Consider the following 18343-nt stretch of genomic DNA (forward strand, 5'->3'; position numbering starts at 1 on the left):
TTTCAAAATTTGTAAGAATTTATGTTTAGAATTAGAAGAATAAAACTTACTTTCTATAAAAAAATGAAAATAATTTATTTTTACATAATTTTTAACTGATTAATTTATATTTTTTTGGTTAATTAGAAGAAAGGACGGAAACTAATATAAATTAATTAATTATAAATAAAGCAAAAAAAATATTTTTTTTATATATTAAATTACAATGTAGAAAAAAATTATATTTAGAATGTTTTTTAAACGAAAAAAATTTAATTAATTTTTTTTAATCAATTTTTTTTTTAATTTTAATTTAATTTTAATAAAAATTAATTAAATTTTTTTTTAAATTATAAACTCTAATAATTTTGAAATATAATAAATTTTAAAATTATAAAGAAAATGTTTAGAAAAAATTTTTTTTTAGGAAATTAAAACAAACGAAAGCCTCGTCGTGTTAAATGCATGCGTATGTAAGTCTATGTCTGCATATATTTTCATTAGACTTATAACATATATGTACATACATATGTACTATTTTATATACCTTTATAATATAAATATATTACACGTACATATACTTATGTTCATTTATTCTCAACTTACAGTTGTGGTATTGTAATTAATCTAAATTGTTAGATAAATTGCGTGCAACATAAAGCTCACTCTCAAAACCGCACGCACAACAATACATTGGCATGCTTCATGACAAGTTCAAGAAGTAGAGCGCAAAAATGCGTGACAGAGAGAAGCAAAAAAGCGGAAACTTTTCCATCAACAACAACAAAAAAGTGAGTGGGTAGTATTTCATACATATGTGCATACTTACTTTTACATACACCGCATATACCACACTCATATATATTACATATATACTAACATACATATATCGTAGGTTTGAACAAAAATTTCCTCGAAAAATATATAGAATTTGCATAGTTCTGAATAATTTCGAAATTACTAGTCAACTTAAATAAAAAAAAAAAATTCAAAAGAGGTAAACAGTAACCTTGTTATGGCAGTTTGAGTTAAAAAAGTTACTTTAATGCATATTTAAGAATTTTATAAAAAATGCAACCCTGCCTTAATATCGTTCTGTCGCCTTAGCTGTTAGCTTGTACTATTTTCCTTTCAACTAAGCTCGCTAAACTTTATATCTACCCAAAATTAGCTAACATAAATTGTTTTACTTTAGAAATTAAAAAAAAAAGAATGGCAAATACTCTTTTTTTGCACTAGAGGATCACCCTAATAGAATAGACATATTTGAAGCAAACTTCTATGGTCTGAATATTTGCCAAGAAAACTTGGTAGCGTTGGCTTAGGCATGCAGACTGCTTCGCCGTCAATCTCTCACGACATCCTTTTGAGTCTCCATTGGATTTGAGTGATTGCACGCACTTACAGCAATACGATTTCACATACATATACACACATATATGTGTTTGTGTAGGCATATTGTGTAAATATATTTATAATATGCCACAGAAATATGTTGCGCTAAAACAAAAGTAATGGAATAATGTGGATCCATCAATTAAATTTCCTATTCTAGAATAATTATGAGCAGAGAAATTTATATATATTCATGAATATACATAAATATATAGTGTATAGTATGGGCTATGTGTATACTGACCTCTTGGGTGTGAGGTTTGCATATTTTTGTGATTTATGACTCATCAGGCATTAAGGCATTGAAGTCTTTCAACTTGACCTTTGCTCTTAAGCGAACTAGACATCACTTGCATATGTTGCAAGTATTTATACTGACGAGATGCATATAAATTTTGCATGTTATTGCTGTATTATGATACAAATATAATTATTTAATATTTATTTAATTTATTTGGCTACTAAAGTGCTGCATTTCCACTATCATGTGGACTTAAATTAGTGTTTCAGATTGACTGTTGAATATTTGAACTTAATTGAAGTTAATTTATGCTCGGTTTTTTGCTTTATTTCATATTATGAACATACAAAAATTTAACTTCAATGATTCTTATATTAAAAATATAAATATTTACACTAGTCTTATATTAATTTATATGCTTATAATAAAAATATTAATTTTCTGCATTTTTTTTCTTTTATAAGTGAAAAGAAATTGTACAAAATGTTCGAAAAATATAACTAAATATAGTATGTGTGGTGTTAAATCCGTTATTTAGTTTAATTACTTAATATATGAAGTCAATTAAAGATGATTTGCTTAAAGTGTTTTTACTTTATAATGGCAATACAAAATTTTTACTTTAATTTTTCTTTAATAAAAAATAAATATTTATACAGAGATATTTAGTATTCATTTAGACTTGTATAAAAAAATTTCCCCATATAAACTTTTCATTTACCATATAAATAAAATTAATTAAATTTAAAAAAAATTATAAATTATAAAATTTTTTAGTTACAATATAAATAAAAATTTAATGAATTATTAAAAAAATAATATATCTATTATATTAGTTATATACTAAAATAATAAATTTTATAATTTTCCATAAAATTAATTTTTTTACTTTTTTCCTTTCATAATTTTCTTTTAATATTTCCTTATGTTTCAAGCTCCATATTTTCCACATTAATCTCTTTAAAACGGCATATAAATAAACACGGTGCCACTTTAGCCACTGAAATGTCAGCTGCAATATTTATTTGACCTCAAATATATTTTCAGAGCGAGCACAGCTGAAGTTGTCGAAGGAGAAAATTAAATGCCAAGAAATATTACCAATAAATAACACGAAAAGCAGAGATTAATTATGAATTCATTACTTGCACTTAAGCAAAAGTTCAAGCGATACACACAACCACACAAATACATACATACAAAGATATGTATATACACACACAAACATAACTACGCTTGAATATTCAACAGTATGTACATATGTTATATGTAATAATAGCTGTTTGCAGGTAAAGGTAAAGCAGCGGCAGCAGCAAAAATCCCAATCAATAACCATAAACGAAAACAACTGCCGAAGAATGACTGCGGAAGCTGTGGCAGCATTGCCAGCTTTGTGCGCACGGACAGCGACAGTAAAAGTGGCCAAGAATAAAGGTGGCCATAATTCAGGCAGTTATAAAAGCAGCCATAAAATTCGAAGTTACGAAGCAGAAGCAATAAACGTACACAGAAATATATATGTAGATAGGTAGGTGTGTATATAGATTGGTTAGGCAAATCCAATTTGTGCATACCACCAACAACACAAATACACCTGAGCAGTGTAAGGCACACATACTACAGCTTCGCGCACTCATATGGGAAATATTTCTTTGATTGATTGGAGCGGGCCTAGTGAGTCCCCGTTGAACGCGCCCTGATCGCATGCTGTGCGAAATGAGCAAGCCATATAGGAGTGAGAAGTTTACGGGTGTGCTTATGCGGCACAACATAAGTATGTACATGCGTACATATGTACAGTTGGAGCCACTGGGTGCTACAGCATTTACAAGTTGTTAACAATTCGTTTTGCGCTCGCAAGTAATGTTTCGTAGAATTAATTAGAAATTTTTCACCAACATTAAGTAGGCAATAACACGAGGGCGCTGCCTTCAACGCATGTGAGTGTGCGTGTATGTGTGTGCTCTTGTACTGGCACTCACGTGAGTATGTTATTACGCGATGCGCCATAATCATTGCGGTAGTTAGGCAATTAATTACTTATTTACAGCAGCGAAATTTTGTTCAGCCGAGTTGGAGGCATGAGTTGCTGAAAAGTACAAGGTAACGCACACATAAACATTTAAATATGTACGTGTGTAAAGTGGTTGCCGCACTTGTCGATTGCTGCTGGAGAGCTGGTGAGTAAGGCTAAATTTTCTTTTAACTTTTATGGATGCTTTTTGGTGAATATAAAATTTATTTTTAACCGCTTTCAACACAGAAAATAAATAATAAAATTCTTTGAGAGCGTTTTAAGCGTTTTCTTTTAATTCTTTTTATAACATATTTTGGTAATGCTTTTTAATTTCTCAGCTCCGGTTTGCTTGCAATTATTGCAGCTTCCTCCAGCATGCTAATAATTGTATAATAGAAACTTTCAAAACAGTGAGCTTCCTGGAATCTAATTTTTTCCACAGCGCTCAACTTTCTCCACATTTACCGTTGCGCGCCACAATCAGGCGCAGCTGGAGTGGCCATAACCACAGCTGGCGTATTATTTTCAATTAAACTTTTGTGCTCCACATAGCTTAGGCATTTAGTTATTGGACGGTTAGCCACATTATGGCCAACAGCATAGCCTTACTCATTATCAGTGCGTACATTTTTCTATGTGTATGTGTGTCAGCGCTGTTGCATGCTGGCTTATTCTAACCGTGCACATTCCCGCAAAGACCTGCAGTGTTAGTTGTAAGTGTGTATATGTACATACTTATACATATGTATGTGTACATACAGGCATGCCAAATTGGATTTTGGTAACTTCATTTGCTGATCAGCTGCGGCCACTGACGCATTAGCTGCAGTTCTTAAGCCGCATCTTCTCGCTTTAAACTCGCCATTTCGGCACGCAGTAGGGCGCTCTACGCATTGGTTTTCAAACTAATTGCTGGTTTTTCAAACCATAAGGAATATGCTGGTCATCGAGTTAGTATGTACGCAGCTGTGTTATGTTCGAAAACGCGTTAAACGAAAACCTTTTAGCCATATTGAAAGTTGCATATTTATTTTTTTAACAATAAGCAATAATATTTCGTTTTCAATACGGTCAATTTCACATTTTTCGAACTGAAAAACGATAATCGCAAACATTTTAACAGTTTTTAAAGATGTTTAATTATTAAAATAATTACATATTTATAATTTTAACAATAAACAGTCATACAACATTTTCAATACGGTCAATTTCACATCATTTCAACGCGATGTGCGAAATGCTCACTAAAACCAGCGCGTTCGATTGCGCTGTGAATCACGCGTGTGCAATCAAATCAGTGCAAATCTCCCTGCCGCAGCATTAATTGCGCATATTAATGAATCAAAGCGCCGTTTTCACTCAACAAATACAACAAATTGTTAATTTATTTATGGCAAACATAATGCCAAACAATTTCCACGCACTCCATTTGTTAAATATTTATTTATTTTCATTTCGATTAATTTTTTTGAAGCTTAAATTTATTTATATTTGTATATATTTTTCTTGCAACGCTACACTCACCATATTTTCGCATAAATAAAACAGAGAGAATTCCGTAATGTAAATATTATGCAAATTCAACAAACCCACCTTAACCTAATGGGGTCACGTGTTGCGATTGTTGCGATTCCATTATTATTAGTTGTATATGTGTGCTTGTGCATGTGTGTGTGCGTGTGGGTGTGCGTTTGCACAAAATTTGCTAAATTAATTTTTTTTATTGTTTCGCATAATTAATTTGCATTTTATTGCAGCGCCATTTATTTTGCCACTTACTCGCTTATATGTATGTGTGCGTGTGTTGGTGCAATTCTCTGATTATTTCACCAATATTTGTTTTAGCTGTAATCAAGTGTCGTGTTTGAACATCAGTGCAAATATTTAAATTTATGTTTGCTTACATATGTATTTATGTATATATATAATTTGTTTTAATTTATTTATTTACTATTTTTTTTAATTGCACTTCTTTGCAACTTTAAATCGCCATTCATTAAAGCAAACATTTATCCACACACACAAGTGTTTTGCTACAAAGCTAATATTTGCCATTTTTCTATTAATAATTCACTAATGCTTTTGCGACTTTTTATTTGTATATATGTATGTATGTAGGAATATATTTTGGCATTTAAATAAATATTTATTGAGCATTCGATTGATGCATTAGCCACTGTATTAATGAATATTCATTAAATACACTGCTTAGTTTTAATTAGATTTTAATATGCTATTTGTGGCATGAAAACCGTTATTTATTTATGATTTTTTAGTATAAATAATCTGCTGCAGGCTTTCTTTATATGTTTGTTGTTGTTTAAATAGCCATTTGTGGTGGTCGCCAAAGCAAAGCAGTGATTTGCTAATTGGTATTAATTTTAAGTGATTTCAGCAACACTCATGCAACATTTATTTACTAATGCAACATTTAGTCACTAATGCATTTTAATACTTAGTTAAAAATTGTGGAAAATTTGCGCCTACTTTAGCGGCTTTGTGTGATAAATTTCTCTTATATACTTATGTACATATACATACATATATATGCACCATAAGCCCCGCTGAGGTGTGCCATAATGCGAAATTTGTTTCGGTATACCGAGCAGCATTGCTAATTCGGGTGTCTACTTTTTTCATGCGAGCAAATGGCGAACTCAACGCTGTGTTATCGCTGTAGGTGTCAAGTGCAACCCTGTGGATGTCTATCATTTAGTTTTCGAGCATTTTTGAAGTTAGCAAGTAGAAAGAAGAAAGAATATTCGAAACCATAAGCAGAAGAACAGAAATCGTAAATTAGCACTTGTGGCAACCACTAGCCGTCAGAACAACTCGCACGGCTTATAAAGTAGCCTACATATTTGGAAATTTTTACTATTATATTTTAGTACTACGTTTGGAAGTTCTTCATATTTTTTCTGCTATTCACGCGTTTTATTCTTTCATTATACTCAATATGTACTCATATGGCGACCTAATTTGCTATCAGGCTAAGAGAATCTGGGATTCTAAAGGAACACATGTCTAAACATTCGGACATCCTCAAAAGATTTCACTTTATACCGGATCTTTTGGGTTATGGAGACGCCAAACTAAACTCAGACGACTTTTTCTCTTCCCAAATAACTGCGAGCGAGTTGCGGGTGGGTAGAGTCGTTGAAGGAGAGGTGCAGCAAACTTCTTTACGGATAGATCAAAGCTTAGGGGAAGGTTGGTGAAGGCGTATATTGTCAGGAACTATATATCAGCTTTAGTTTCAGTCTACCGGCTTGCTGCCATTAACGTAGCGGTGGATTTACTGCTCCGGAGCGCAGTCTTCTTCACAGCAGTGACTATCATCCACTTTGATATCAGTGTGCACATACTACAAGTCTTGTAGTTTTGAGCTCACTAACCGTGCATTCAGAGGTAGTTAAGGAATGCCTAACCTCGTTATATATGGCATCGAGTCACGGAGTAACAGAATCAATGGTAACTGTACAGCTAACGATTTGACAAAGAAAGGTACCCCAGACCCTGTATCAGTAGAATGGGAACGGGTCGGTCCTCTCTATCTCATGTGTTCCACTACTGTTTAATTGTGATTCGCGGGAGCTTAGCTATCGGTGAGCTGTCATCCGCTGTCGCAATATCTTTTTGGTCCAAGATTGATCTTAAGAGATCGAGTGAGCTTTTTGATTTCAGTAAGGCTAGCCTCTCTTTAGTTGTGGGCGTTTTAATTACCTTATCAGCAACCATGTTGTAAGGCTGGGAATCTTACCAGACGCCACCTGCAGAAGTTGTGTGGAAGCAGACCAAGTGGAAACATCTCAACACTTCCTTCTTGATTTAACCACGTTTGCGATATCAAGGCTTAAAGAATTGGATGCTGATATTCTCAGACATTACACCGAAGTGGTGAGAACAGAAATTAAACGATTGCGCAAATTTGTTTTGGTCACCAGACGATTTGCTGACTTATAAGAACGAACACAGTAGTTTGCTTTTCGAAGTGCGATCTCTGAGTCAGTCATCTAACTTAGCATAACCTAAACTCGACTTAATCAACTTTAAATTTTTTTATTTGTCTATATTCACAAAGTTTAACTACAAGCTTTGGGTACATCCATCAGCTTTCCAACAATTTGAAACAACTCTCTTCGCGTTACGAAGCTCAAGTTCGCACACGTCACGAAGCTACTATATTGCGAAATTAGTTCGCGCCTATAGAACTCTCTCAAAGAGCTCAACTATCGCTGCTTTATACTTGTTTTTGGTAAGCGAGTGGCAAAAGAATGCGCAACTCGGCTAACACTTTTGATGCTAACAAGATTCTAGCAATAATATATAAATAATTTGGCTTTTTATATCAGGAATTTTCTAAATTCTGAGTCATTATTATCTTTAATATCTTATAATACTACCTTCGAAGCAACTTTTTTACTTTTTAATAAAATATTGTTTGGCGAATAATTAAAAAAAATATATAATCAAAAATATATAAACTAGTTTGCAAAAAATATTTAAATAATTTTGCCGAAAATTAAAAGATTGTACTGAAAAATGTCTAAAAGGTGCTAGAAAAGTCAGCGGCTGCATGAAAATTGTCTTCTAATTTTTCTAATTCTTCGAATCACTAACAAGTAATTCATCAAAAAATAAATGTTTATCATAAATTTTCCTGCTGCCACAGCCGTAACAAGTGCAACACTTGCATATGTACAGAGTAATGTTTATACATACTTACATATTTATGGGTAGCAAAGCGACCCTTCTCTGTTTACACTAGCTGCAGACGCTCAAGTGAAAATCCGATAATGACTTTATACTCATGTTAAAGATTACAATGCTAGCCTATTAAAGTGTTAACAAATTTATATTACTCCATACATATGCACAATCTAATCTATCTATGTTAAATACACTTACATATTTACTTACCACACACTGTGCGCCAACAAATGAATCAAATTTTTCCCTTCTATTTTGTTTGTGTATTGTTTTTGTAGTGGTTTACTGCAAGAAAGAAGAGCAGAACAAAGGGAAGCATAAGAAAATGAATTAACAATGTGAACTGATACTTGAAATGCACAAAAGATTCCGAAATCCTTGGCTGTCAAATATCAATCATTATTATCCTTATGAGATTTGAACAATCATTATGCGAAGCGCGCAGATATGCGAGTCAAAAAACGCCACTACCACAGGCACACGTGTTTCTATTTTTATGGCTATACACATACAAATGACTATCAAATATTTTCACACACACACACATGCAGCCAACAACAAACACGCGTTCGCGTGCATGCATGCCAAGGCAGATAATATAATGGAACAACGTCGTAAAACATGCGACTTCTAAATGTGCTTATGATTATTTTTATAAGCATGTAAGTGTCTGAATTCTGTAGGGATAAACAACTCCTTGTAAGCGATCAGGTTACCAACTTTGCCTGGGCTTGAGTGCGCGTGTATGTGTGTATGCCGTTTTTATTATTACTTCTCGAATTCATAATGTGCTTGGCCTTTGTGGGCATAAACCATTATAAGTTGGTACTTTCAACACATTCCGAAGATTCTTTCATTTTCATATGCGTCCTCTCAAGTGTTTTTCTATGCCATTTGGCGCTTGGCCCGACCGCAGGGTTATCACAACACATGCCTCATGCATAATGGGTATGATCGATGAGGGCGTAGGAGTTTGTGCATGGATTTTTTCGCATATCATATTTCGAGTAATAGAGATAGTAATCGAATAGTTGAGTATAGAGAGGCGTGGTTGCTTGTTTAACGGTGAATTTTGCTACAAATTTTGAAATTTGGAGACTGAATATTTGATCTTTAATAGAGCAGTAATAGCTTTTTTTGGATTTCCTCTATATTTTTATGGTCGAGATAAGCCTGACAATTGGAAACTTGACGGATTTAGATTTTAGAATTATGTAGATTCTGCTTTTTTATTGTTTTTTAATACAATTAACACAAATGGGGCTTGTTGAGGCTTGGATGACAAAAGCTCCATATATTCACCGAATATATTTGAAGATTCTTTAAATATTGGAAAAAATACATATTTACATATGATTTTCGGCATATATTTTAGTAATCCGTCTTAAATACAAAAATACAAATTTTTGGAATTTTTTTGCAGAGGTAGACTTTAACACTTGATAGTTTTTGTGCTTTGCAAATACCATAGTTTTGCTTGACGGATGCGCTTAAAAAATATTTGTGGTATAATTTTCTGAGCCAACTGTAACTTCAAAAATCGAATGAAAATTGTATCCGACCTCGTACCGAGAGAGAAAAATGTAACTACTTACTTTCCAAACTAACCCGTAACTAGTTTCATCTATATCAAAATTGGTAATTATTAAAAACTCAATTAGTTAATTTTCGTTTTAACGTTTAGTTAGTTCCCAACTATATAATTATCCTTTATTTGGTAAAATTTTAATTAGTTACTTTTTGAACTAACCAGTAACTACTTCCCGTTGCAACTAGTTCCTTTTGTAAGTTCCCAACTTTATAAAAAGTATTAACTATATTTTTTGAGGCAAAATTTTAACTAGTTACTTTCCGTACTAGCCTGTAACTAGTTTCCAATTACGCTCGAAAGTAATAATTCCACCTGCCGATCCACACACGCATTAAAGTCACTGAGTGTCTCGAAAGGCAAGGAAGCGCAAATTATTCATGGCTCTAAATTCGTCTGAACCTTGGCCATAAATGCTTTATGTATTCACCTTTTTTCTTATGCAACGCCGGCTTTCATGTCACCTCTTCCCGGCTGTTTACACAGTTAGTTTATACACAATTTTTTATTTCCGATTTTAATATTCATAATAAATATACACACGCCAAGTCACACACAAACACAAGCAAGCCGACGCAGAATTATCCTAAAATGGCACTTTGCATCTCTTCAAGTGTTATTCTTACTGGTTTCCCTCTGCTTATTTATTTTCTGTACTGTTTCAATAAAAGACTTTGTTAGGCACCGCTTTCGCTTTTATGCTTTAACCGATGCCCGTCGGTTTATTTGCTTTTACAACAAGTGTTTTGTGTCCGAGAAAAACCGACAAGCAAATATCAATAAAACTGCATCGCTGGCTATACCGGGGAACAAGTGTGTATTTATCCTCTTTCATCGCTTGTGGTTGTTGCTTGCTTATTTATTTGTTCCTTGACTTTGGATATAATGCTTTTTATGAGTTTTTTGTTTGCGTCAAGGTTTGTGTTAATGTTTATATGTTAAAGCATTAAATACACAACAAAATGCGATAATAATAAATTTTGTTGTTTGACAGGACTTTGTTGGCGGCAAGAAGAGATAAAAAATTTACATACATTCAAGGCGGTGAGCACGTGTATACGATCCTATATATGCATATATATTATTACTAGACATACAAAAACACATACATATGTGTGTGTGTGTGGGGTTGAAAATAAACTGTATTATATTAAGCAACTTAAATCAAATTTTAGCCGTAATAGACCATAATTTTAATACCTTTTCCATTTATAGTTCAGTTTGTGTTCTAAGAAGGTCGCTATGCGCACATTTAAGCATTCCATTTCATGCTTCATATACGTAAAAGTCTCTTGCGCACATTTGTAGAAATTTAGCGTTTAAAGTCAAGTTAAAGGTTAATATCTATATTATAGTATATCTAGTTGACATTAGGTTGAAGTGGAGCATAAACCAAATTGTTTTCTTGCAATGATATCAGCTCTATCTTGAAATCGTTAAAGTTATATGTCATCAGATAAAAATGCTTATGTGTAATGATTATGAGCAATGTTTGTTCTTAAAGAAAGTATTGTAGGGCAGGTGCAGTGGCAAGTGGTGGGCGTTGTTTGTTTCCCTCACACACCTGCAACTTCATTTTGATTAATTTATTTTCTGATAAAAGGCCTGGTGTGGAAAAAATTGCTGTAAAATACTGTAAAAAAACGAGTACTTAAATTTTAAACCTAAAAGAAACTAGTCGAATTTTTTTCCTAAAAATAACTAGTTAAAAAAACGACTACATAAATTTTAAACCTAAAAGAAACTAGTCGAATTTTATACCTAAAAATAACTAGTGAAATTTCAATACCAAAAGTAACAAGTTAAATTTTAATCTTAAAGGTAACTAGTTAAAATTTATCCCGAAAAGTAACTAGTAAAATTTTAATCTTAAAGGTAACTAATTAAAATTTATTCCGAAAAGTAACTAGTTAAATATATCCCGAAAAGTAAATTAATACATTTTCAATAGTTTCTACTGAATAGTTTTTACGCATAAAAAAAAATAAAATACTGTAAAATTTCAGATTTAAGATAGCTGAGGACCAAATATCCTAATTACAGACAAGGTGAACTAGATACTATTTGTGTATAATGTCTGTTTTTCAACACTTTAAAGTATCTATCACGTAATGCTCTATTTTTAATAAGCCTAAACTGTCATTTGTTAACTTTTTTTTTGTTTTTTTTTTTCGTTTTTTAGGTCTGTTAAAAAAAACAGTGTGTTAATTGAGCCCTTTTTTTAATATGCCAACTGATAAATATATATATATTTACATAAGAAGGTACATTGTAATATTCTGCTTAAGTTCTGCAGCCGCTCATCCTTTCATCGAATATGCTATTCACTCTTCTCTCGACGGGGAATAATATTTACACGCTTGAAATGCTAATCTGGACACTGGAGTCTACTTTCCTGAAATTGATTTTAAAAGCATTGCAGCCGCAACTGCTGCACCGTTATACACCCACCATCGGCAGCACTCACTCTTCTCACTCTTTCGCGCTATCTATGCAACATCAATTATTCTGATAATATTTTGCATAATTTTCATAAAATATAGAAATCGACTGGAGTCTGTTCACAAAGCGCAAAGAGAATTACAGAAGAATTAATAGAAATGCCGTTGGGAAATGCTGAGATTCACAAAGCGAGCGAGGGCAGCAATGCCGGTGGAAAGCCTTTGCAACACTTTGCGCTGAGGGGAACACACACACGCACGAAATCACAAAAACAAAGTATTAGTTACATCAAAGTGTAGCAAATTGTGATGGGAGTTAGAAATTCGTGTAAAAAGTAAGAAGATTTGCCTATCAGTTACAGCTAGCGAAAGCGCTATGAGCTCCAGGAGACGTGAATTCGCAGCTAACACACCGGAGGGTGAGTGCGCGTTTGTTTGGCGGCACTACTGTTGCCGTTGGTGTGCTTTTCACAATGCGAATTTACATAATTTAAATCAATGTATGCATAGAAATGTGAGGCGCTGCCAAGCAGCCGAATGATATTCTTACAAAATTCAAGTGAAATCAGGTGAAAATAAGATATTAAGTAGCTTCGATACGCCGTGTAATGGCAGCGGGGCGCGCTACGAAGCTTTCATACTTCTTATATACATATGTATATATATATATATGTAAATACATATATAAAGCAAATGTATGATTGCACGTGAGTGTATTTTCTTGCGTCAAAAAATGTGCGCTGGCAAATTGGCAAGCATTGCAAAGCAATTGGATAGCTAAAATTGCTACCTAAGTGCATATGTACATATATATATGTATATAAGAATGTGAGTATGTGCATTCAAATGTGTGTGTGTTTACTTATAAACTTAGCTGTATTTGACAACGACATGTGCGTACGCCTGTGAGTATGCTTACAAATTTCGAAGGGGATGAAGCAAACTCATCTCGCTACCTTAATATAAATTGGAAAAACTTCGGATGAGAAACAGGCAAAAATATAAACAAAAAAAAAAAAAATCATAAAAAAACAATAAAGTAAAAGTGGATTTAAAAGTAATTTCCATGAGCGAAATAACATAAAATTTATTTTTACGAAATTTATTTGCAGGAAATGATAAAAATATTTGCGCTTCTCCATAATAAATTGTCAGTCAAATGAAGTGGAGTATAAAGAAGCGCATAACTTCATTCCCCGGAAGACAAAAGGGAAAAAATTAAAAATAACAAAAAAAGGTAGTGTAATGCCCTAAGCGCACTCCTGATAAAACAAATGATGTGCAGAAAGCGTAGGAGAAGGTGAAGGCGATAGAACTGGCTTTAGCGCAAGCGAAAGCGGAGACAATGGGCACACTGAGTAAAATATCAGCAGCGAGCAGTCAATAACAGCGTTGACAGATCGATCAGCGTGTCGCCTAGTGACGACGACTGACGACACAATAAATATGTAAGTATGGGCCCCAGCGAAAAAAGGACACCCACGGCGCTTAGTAGCATGATCCTGGGAAATGCACACGCACATAAACACACACGCACGCAACATTTATAGTAGCAGTCGTGGCAGCCAGCAAGCGGGTCGGTGCGGGGCAGCGCATTTTTTGTCACCATGTGCGCCCATTTTTCATTCGATAGCAATTTTTATTTTTATCGTCGCTGTCATTTGAGATGGAGAAAATGCGCGCTGCACAAACAAATGAACGCAGCAAGCAAATAAACAAACGGCAAGTATGGCATGTCTACTATTAACAGCTGCATTGTTGTGTGATTTTTTTCTAAATTCCTTTTTTCCATTTCACTTCAGTTTTTATTCTACTTTAACGTATTTTTTTTCTGGGCCCCGTGCACTTGCATGGATAAATATTTGAAGCTAAGCGTTGGGCGATGACAGTGCACATCAATCATATATAGTTCTGATTTGCGTATGTGTGCGTGTGTCTTTCCAAATCTGACAGCGCTGTCAACACACAGACACACAAACGTGCGTACATAGCTTATGCATATTTGCGTAAAACTGACAACAGGTTTAAAAAACTTGGCGGGCATCTGCCGACAATTGTCGTAAAATCGCCCCAGGCATCTTCAGCGTTAATAACACAAATACACGCAAATCCATTTACATGCGTACGCATAAGCTGCCCTGTAGGGCATTTCTTTAGTAATGAAGGAGCCAGGGGATACAATAAATGAACTGTAATTGAATTCCGCACGAATATTTGGTGCACAAGGGTTTAATTTCCGCGCTAGAGTGGCGACAATTTCACCCCAAAATCGTGTTTGCCTTCAGAAAAAATAATAGAAGAAGGTACTGCCTTGCCTTTAAGTGCTTAATTACATTCATGTTGGCGGCACTTAATTAGCCTGTCAACGGTTTTCTAATAAAAAACATCGGAAGTAAATGCATTAAAATTGTAGTTAACTTATTCTTTTTGGTATATTGTTACCCTTTTGACACTGAATTAATTTATTTTTCGACGAACACAAGTTCAATCGAGCTACTGGAGCTTTTCAAGCTCTTTAAGCTCAGCAAACAAAGTGAGGAAGCCAAAGAGCTTACATATTAAAAGAGCTTTTCCCATTAATTTTTACTATCAAACGAAAAATAATATAAATTTTGTATGAGGAAAAGAGATAACAACATCTTTCGAATCAAAAAGTCATTATGGGAAGTCTAAGTTACATACTTAAATCATATAAAAATAGTAAAAAGATAGAATTTCTACAATCATTATTATTGAATTTTATACCAAAATTACACTTTTGAACTTGAGAAAAATCTTATTCCGGAATTAGCATTTAGTGGGAAAAGTGTCCGCTTCGGAAAATACTGATTTATAGGGCGGAAAAAGACGCAGAACCATATCTATAGAAGAAAAATAGAAAAAAGATATGTTTAAACTACAATATCAATCATAGCTCAGATTATATGGTCGATCTTAACAGGGACCTCACATGGACAGCTTAGAACGCCGGTCCCTTGTGATACCTACTTAATAGAAAACTTAACTTTAGCAGGAAAAGTGATTAAAATAGTTTTTTCAAGTATGATCAAAAGCTGGAGTCGAAATTGCTGACCCAGCTGTTCTTAGTGACAAAGCTTTGAAAGCATATTTAGATCACTTGTTTTCAGAGCACTGCAAATAAAAAAAATATATGGCTTCATAAACTTCAAAATATAAATTTCTTTCTCTACTTTGCTGAGTGCCCGCAATGCCTCACATTTTTAACTAGTTATGTCCCAAGCCATTTTGCCAAGAATACTACCACTTTAAGGCAATAAACATTTCCTAGAGAGCTTTTCCCGCGGGCATTATAAAAACTCTCCTTCCTGACCGACACAGACACATTAATATACACAGGCACATGCCTACATACATACTCATCATGCTGGTAATAAAGATAAATTCCTGTTGTGCTGGTCGACAGACAATACGCACAATAAATATATCCCAAGGCGGGGTGTTCAACTGTAGTGAAGATGTTCAAATGGGTATACCCCCACTTGGTGCTTAGCGTCCCACTGCACTTCACTTCACGTACACAATGCTCTAATGCGTCTAATGCGCGCTTCGACACTCACACTAACAATAAAAAGAACAACAACAGACAATACAGTTTCGGTTAATGTTGCTATTTTGGGGCGGGGCATATTCCCAAGGGTATTTGGGGAATTCTCCAAGCAATTTACTTTACTTTACTTTATGCGCAGCTATATTGACAGAACGCTATCGGCGGCGGCGGCAACACAACAATAGCAGCAGCAATACCAACAGCAGCAAAGCGCCAGCATCTATTCTAATAGTAGTTCCGCTAGCTGTGTGTACAACAACAAGCGTCAGCCAGTGTCACTACTTAGTTGTCAACTAAGGCGCTTTGAATAGTCCAGCCATTCGGTGTGACGCTCACAGCTTCAGTTTCATTGCGTCAACTTGGTGTATGTATATGTGTGTGTGTTGATTATTAGTTAGAAAACAAGAGGTGGGTAGGGGCGTGTCTTATAGCCAAAAATATGTACAAAGGTACAATAAGTTTTTGTGTCTCGTAAGCATTTGATTTTCAGAGGAAATTGGAAATTTTAACTTTAGTCGTAACAATTTTACAGCCATTAACGTCGTAAATTTCATTGAAAGCGATTAAAGGACCGACGTGTAGTTAGGCGCGCACTCGCTCGGTTATCAGCGCCGCAAACATATTTACAAGCATAAAATATACTAAATTGTTTAATGACTGGGAAACGTCCCTTGACCAGCACTGACCGTTTGAAAATTGCTTCTGGTCGTTAAATATTGAAAGTTTTCTGATTTTTTGGTAGCGAGAAAAAGTTCTTGGCTTGTAGTTAGCGTGATTTTTTGAGTCGTTGGTTGCTGCAGTTTTCCGATAATGTAGCTAATCAAAAGGTACGCTAAACTTGGTTGTGGGTTACTTTTAGTAATTTGAAAATAAAAGGTCAATCAATAGAAGAAATATTTACTGTTGTTAAACTGTTATGGATATTTAATATATAATACTAATATCTTTTACTTTGCTTTAGGTTTTATAAATTTCGTTACCAATTTCTATTAAGGGATTATATGTATATATGTACATACATGTGAATTCCAAAGATAATTTATTCGCTTAAATAACATAACATCACTTTTTATAAGTTTACAGCCAAAACAAAAACGATATAATAAAAAACATTAATGTTGAAAAAAATTGAGTTTTGGTTGTAAAATGATTCTATATTGGTTATACATTGGTTATATATTGGTTATTTATTGGTTATATGTTGGCTATGCATTGGTTTTATATTGGTTATTTATGGGTTATATGTTGGTTATACATGTCAGCGGATGTCGAAACTTGTATGCTTCTAATACGATAGTGAATCGCAATAAGAAACTCAGTTTCAATTTTTTCGATGATACGGCCTTTTGCATTTTAAGTGACGATATATGTATGCACATATGTATATATTTGAAAGCGTTTTTCGAAAATTTAAAATTTATTCAGCCAATAGTTTCGCAGATAATAGCGACCAGTATATGTGAAACATTTTAGATTTAGTATAATCGGCTTTCAAAACATTTATTGCGCTTTTTTCAAAACATTGTTTTCAGAGTCGATGATGAAACAGCTAAATTGTTGGGTTTGAAATTTTTTACCATCTTTTTGGACCTATTTGTTAAGTAATAATTAAGTTATACGATTTTTGATAATAATTTAGATTTTCGAGGTTGAAATGTAATTTTTTTCATAAAAATTTACGTTTTTGGAAACAGACGATTTTGTCAAACGTTCAAATTTTAACTAGTCCTTCGATCATAATCAAGACTCAGCTACTGTAATTATTATTTTTTCTTTTTTTTTAATTTAAGATCTTTTGATACAGAAACAAATTCTTCAGCCCCAGATATTTTTTCCAAGGTGCTTCTAGAGAACGGCTATTGTACCAAGGTAAACGAAATTTTTTGAGAATTAATAGCCGATTATACTCAGAGCTGTACCATGATGTTCAGTAACAGACCAAAGTATTTATTGAACACTTACAGAGGTGGGAACACATATATTAATTTCTATACGAAAAAATTATTCATAAATAAATCCGAATCGATCACTAACTATAACTCAAAATATTTTAGAACTTTTCTGTAGCGATTATTCAATGGATTCTAGAGCTTAGTTAAAATGTGAAGTTTCAAAAATCATATAAGTAATCCATATTAATATAGAACTCAATGTAAGTTGACTTTATTGTTCATCCAGAAGTCAGTGATACACTCTTATTGGAGTCTTTTCGTATTTTGTCAATAGATGTCGTTGAGGTCGTATATCTTCAGTGCTACCAATCACATTGAGTCATATCATATTGTGTTGGAAAGATGAACTTTTAAGCTTCTACATCTAAGTACATCTGTTCGAAAATTAATGAAAATAATGAAGAAATTCGCGATAGTTTAAATTTTTATATAAAAACGGGAAATATGCCACG

General features: G+C 33.6%; 1 protein-coding gene across 3 annotated transcripts in view; it reads right to left on the reverse strand.

Annotated features, from left to right (window-relative positions):
* LOC126761344 (uncharacterized) overlaps nt 1-18343 on the reverse strand; it is a 64840-nt gene that overhangs the window by 21477 nt on the left and 25020 nt on the right. For all 3 annotated transcript variants that reach the window (XM_050477413.1, XM_050477412.1, XM_050477411.1), the window contains one exon: nt 8553-8627. The gene's annotated coding sequence lies outside the window, so the exon portion shown is untranslated. The remainder of the gene's footprint in view (nt 1-8552; nt 8628-18343) is intronic.

This window comes from Bactrocera neohumeralis, chromosome 6 (assembly GCF_024586455.1).
Source record: "Bactrocera neohumeralis isolate Rockhampton chromosome 6, APGP_CSIRO_Bneo_wtdbg2-racon-allhic-juicebox.fasta_v2, whole genome shotgun sequence".
In the NCBI taxonomy this organism is placed as follows: Eukaryota; Metazoa; Arthropoda; class Insecta; order Diptera; family Tephritidae; genus Bactrocera; species Bactrocera neohumeralis.